This window comes from Drosophila ananassae, unplaced genomic scaffold (assembly GCF_017639315.1).
Source record: "Drosophila ananassae strain 14024-0371.13 unplaced genomic scaffold, ASM1763931v2 tig00000169, whole genome shotgun sequence".
Lineage (NCBI taxonomy): Eukaryota > Metazoa > Arthropoda > Insecta > Diptera > Drosophilidae > Drosophila > Drosophila ananassae.
The window spans coordinates 88,719-93,276 of record NW_025319142.1 but is presented as its reverse complement, the minus strand read 5'-3'; the positions used below and the strand labels follow the sequence as shown (position 1 = coordinate 93,276).

At 46.3% G+C, this 4,558-nt stretch overlaps 1 long non-coding RNA gene across 3 annotated transcripts; it reads left to right on the top strand.

Annotated features, from left to right (window-relative positions):
• The first annotated feature begins 1,092 nt into the window (after nt 1-1,092).
• On the top strand, nt 1,093-3,723 carry LOC123258329. 3 transcript variants are annotated; one of them, XR_006508025.1, is made up of 3 exons: nt 1,093-1,136; nt 3,423-3,590; nt 3,664-3,723. It is a non-coding gene; the product is annotated as an uncharacterized LOC123258329 (long non-coding RNA). The 3 variants fall into 3 exon arrangements; XR_006508027.1 differs by lacking the exon at nt 1,093-1,136 and adding an exon at nt 3,218-3,249; XR_006508026.1 differs by lacking the exon at nt 1,093-1,136 and adding an exon at nt 3,250-3,280.
• Nucleotides 3,724-4,558: the final 835 nt, after the last annotated feature.

Sequence of the window (4,558 nt, the reverse complement as noted above, 5' to 3'; positions counted from 1 at the left end):
AGTCTTCCAATTGTCGGTGTTTTTCCTTAAGCTAATCAGGTACGTTTGCAGGTGAATCCAGTGGAGGTCGTCAAGTGGATAAGGGTTATCACAGGTGAGTATCACAGATAGTTGGTAAGTCGGCAGTCAGCGTCGTTAATAGGAAATTTTTGGATCAAAAACATGGAATGCAGTATTAAGAAGAAGACGGATGATTATGTAAACATTGAAAACATGTAAACAATGAGGACTTCAAGACAAGATTAAAAGACAGCAATTTGGGACGACATTGAGCAGACAGGTAAGCAGATGATCCTGGAGCAGGTGCCATCCTTTGGAAGTGCAATAGCTTCTCAGGCATCAATTCCCTTCAGGGGGGATATTTGGAGCGTATTAATTTAAATTTTCCATCATTTCAGTTCCTCGGTGTCGGCAGCGTGGGATGGCAATTTCCAGGTAAATATATATATGTGTTTTCCCATGATCCAGGGTCTTATTTCAATTTGCCCTTTATTCCTCCAGGTTTTGCATGTTTGTGAAGGGTCAAAGAAAAGGTAAGTAGGCTAAATTTTGTTTGGTTTTAGCGGCGTCAGGATTAATTTTATTTTTCTCTTTTCTTTCCAGGAACAATGTCCAGCAAGAATGGGCGCTCGTGGTTAGGATCATTTGGAGCAAGAGAAGAAGGAGGAAGGTCATCATTGGACAGGAGCTTTGAAGGAGGAGATATAATAAGATGAGTTCCAATAGCACTTTGATGTAGAACCCCTTGTAAGATTTTTGTATCTTCTTTTCTCGTTTCAGGTTGCCGACGCTCTAGGACATGGAACATCGTCAAGTTTGGTAGTGGATGGCCGAGCGAACTGTGGGTGGCCTGTTCCAGAAATATCCCATTTTGTAGCCAGAGGAGAGAAGGCACAGGTGAGTATGATGTCCTGAGACTGGCAGTCAGACAAATTTGTAATATATATTCCTCAAGCAGGAGCAGTGGCTGTGCGATCTTGTTTCTGTGTCTGACAATTTTGATCGCCCCCTCTATTAAAATGCATCGTTGCCGGGAGATTTGAGGCAGCGTTGGAACACACCCACACACCCACACACACACACCATACAATCATCGCCGATGCTGGAATATGGGAGGAGTTTCTACGGAGGAGCCAGTGAGTAGTCACGGGTTAAGCTGCATCGGTTTGTGTTTTGGAGAGGCAGTCCCGGAGGGGCTAGCGTTAGGTCCCCAGGGAGAAAAATTGTGATCAGTCATGGGGTTCGGAGGAGGATCCTTCGCTGTTTAGCAGGTCGATGACAGGTGGTGGGAAGTATTTTTCCCCTGTTAGGATTATTTCGTCTGGTAGGACAAGTCGCCTGATAGATAGGGGTTGGCCTCGTACTATCCTAGCAGCCCTTTCGCGGGTAATTTCCCCTCTCACCTAGGCGGTCAATCCCTTTTCTGGAAAGGTTTGGGTGCACGTATTTGGTCCTGGATACATCACTGTTGGAGCCTTCGTTCTCCTTCTTTATCTCAAGCATAAGGAGAGTCGGGATAGTGCAGGATTTCGGTGAGACTCGCTTGTTTTGTCCGTTGCCATTGTCATTGTAATGATCCAGGACTTGTTTGGATAGTCAGGGTCTTTGTTTTTTTGTGCTGACGGGGGTAACTGGGTTAAGGCCAAGGTGTTGCGCTGCCGGATTTATATGCATTAATAGGGCGTTAGCGAGTCTAGCACTTTGTGCTCCATAAATCTCCTCAAGTGTTTTAATGCTGAAGGTACTGGCTAGGAGCTTATTAGTGGTGTGCCTACCCGCTTCCAGTGATCGTCTTATAATGGCGTTTGTGGCAGATTGGACCTTCATCACTGCCGAATCTGAGGCCAGCGATGCCCAGACCGGGATGGCATGTTGCCAGATGGGGATAATAAGCTGCTTAATCAGCGTAGCCTTGGTGGGTTTGGGTAGGGGGCTGTCCGGATCAATTAGCCACTCAAGACTTTTTGCCCTAGCCCTCAGCCTTATGCAAAGGAGGGAAATGTGAAGGCTCATATTTATTTTCCTATCCAATGTGACCCCAAGGTATTTGTATTTGTTAGCCTGAGGTATGATCTGTCCATTGAGGAGGAGTTTCGTCTGGTTGGTTTGGGTCATATTTTGTCCAGAAAAGAAGGAGACGTGGGCGCATTTTTTAACATTGAAGGTCATGCGCCATTTGTTTGCCCATTCGGAGATGACGTTGAGGTATGATTGCAGATGCTATGCGTGTTCCTTTGGCTGTCTGTGTGACATAAGTACCGCTGTATCGTCTGCATATGTGACTAGAAGGAGCTTGGTCGGGGTAAGAGTACAGTTCCTGGAGATAATGGGAACTGCATCTGGGAGTGGCATGTCAGAGGTGTAGATCGAGTATAGGATTGGGCCGAGGATGCTCCCTTGGGGCACTCCAGCACTGATGGAACCAAGCCTGGATCTGATTCCACCAGTTCCTTTCACCTTGAAAGTCCTGTTTTGGAGGTAGCTGGTGAGGACTTTGTGTAGTTGTTTAGGGACAATCTTGGAAAGTTTTTGTAAAAGTCCCTCATGCCAAACCCTATCGAAAGCCTGCGAGAAGTCCAAAAAGATGGCCGAGCAGTGTTCCTTTTCTTCAAATGCTCTCAGGATGTGTTGCGTGACCCTCAACACTTGCTGTTCCGAACTGTGTTCTGGGCGAAAGCCAAACTGGTGTTCTGGTATGGCTTCCGCAAAGTTCTTACACTTGAAAAGCTTGGAGAGAAGGAGGCGCTCAAACAGCTTTCCAAAGCCGGAGAGGAGACTTATGGGCCTGTAGGAGTCCGGGCAACGATTTGGCTTCCCCGTCTTATGGATCATGGGGATGACAGCTAGTTTCCATTGATGGGGGAAATGGCCGAGTCTTAGAACAGAGTTGTAAATATGCAATAGGTAGAGGACTGCCTTCTTTGGTAGTAATTTGATAAGGGCGTTTTGGATTTGGTCTTCCCCAGGGCTCTTCGCGGTCGCCAGAGCAGCAATCTGTGTTTGGAGCTCCTCCAGCCTGAAGAAAATCGGGGCCGAGGGGGAGAGAAGGTGAGTGTGCATAGAAATCATTAAGATCATTTATTATAGCAATTCTTTCCTGTTCCAGAGTGGTCATTTTGGGGGAGAACCTATCCTCAGGTGTTTGACGAAGGCGTCCGCCTTTTCTTTAGAGGAACGGGTCCATATGTGGTCGGAGGAAGCTGGCGAGTGTCCAGAGGACCTGGACTGTACTGGGATCTTGAGAGGATGGTCAGATTGGGGTTGACTTTTGATGTGCCTGGTAATTTTCCAAATCTTGGCCATGTTGTATCTATCTTCAGGGTCAAGATTGAGGAGCATGCGGTTTACCTGGACTTGTTTTAGTTTTTTAATTGCTTTTTTAAACTTGTTTCTTACTCTGGAAAACTTTGCTTTATTTTCAGGTGAGGGATCCTCTTTCATTTTGGAGAAACATGCTTGCAATAGCTGAAGAAGGATGCTGGCTGATTTATCAAACTTAGTCGTGTGACGAGAAGGATGTTTGGTCGAATATCGGGAGGCGTTGTTTGCGGTGGGAGTGGCGTGTAAAGCAGCGCTCTCAATGTTTTTAAGTAAGATGCCAACGCAGTCTTCAATATCCTCCCCACTGTTTATTTCAGTATTTAAAAGAATGTATTTTTCCAGATGGTCCCTGAATGCTTTGATTCTGTGAGATCCTCGTGGGAGGGGAGGAGGTCTTGGCGCAGCCTGTTCGACATCTGGACTGATTAAAGGAGTTTTGCCCAGTGCCGCATTGATGATGAGTGGGACATGGTCAGAGGATAATTCGGATACCAATGAGATGGAGATGTGGGTAGGGAGGAAACCCGAATACACGGCAAAATCTATTGCCGAGGGATTTGCCTTTTTGTTAAAGGGATAACAAGTGGCCTCTCCTGTAGCAAGTATGTTATATCTGTTTTTTGCTTGGACTGCTTCCGCTAACAATTTCCCTCTGTTGCAGCTACGAGCGTTTCCCCACATCTGGTTTTTTGTATTCCAGTCCCCCGCAATGATGAACCTCAGTGATTGTGGATTACATAGTTGGTCTATCCCTTTGAGGAGGCGAGGAAAATCGTCGTTTTGCCATTTCACAGATGGTGGGCAATAGATGGAGGCAAGTATGACATTTTGTACGGCAATAGGGCAGATTTGTACCGCTTCTTCATTTCTAGGTACAAGGACCGAATGGGCAAGGTCGCTACGAATTATTGTCGCAGCACCCCCTCTGCGCTGCGACACCGGATTTAGGGCAGTGTAAGCCTTGTATCCAGGGATATCAATGGTCCATGTCCTAATTTCGCTGACGAGCAGGACGTCAACATCACGTCCCCTTAAGAACGCTGAGAGCTCGTCAATTTTGTTATGGATGCCCCCAGCGTTCAGGATAAATTGGCTAGAAAGTCATTGTCCGGTGAGGCCTTTGTTATGTCAAACATATTTGTAATTTTAATAAACAGTGTTGACAATTTATTTATTTTTTTCTCGATAGAAGCCACTTTTTCCAGCAGCTTGGACTGGGCAGCCTCGTGGGTGAATG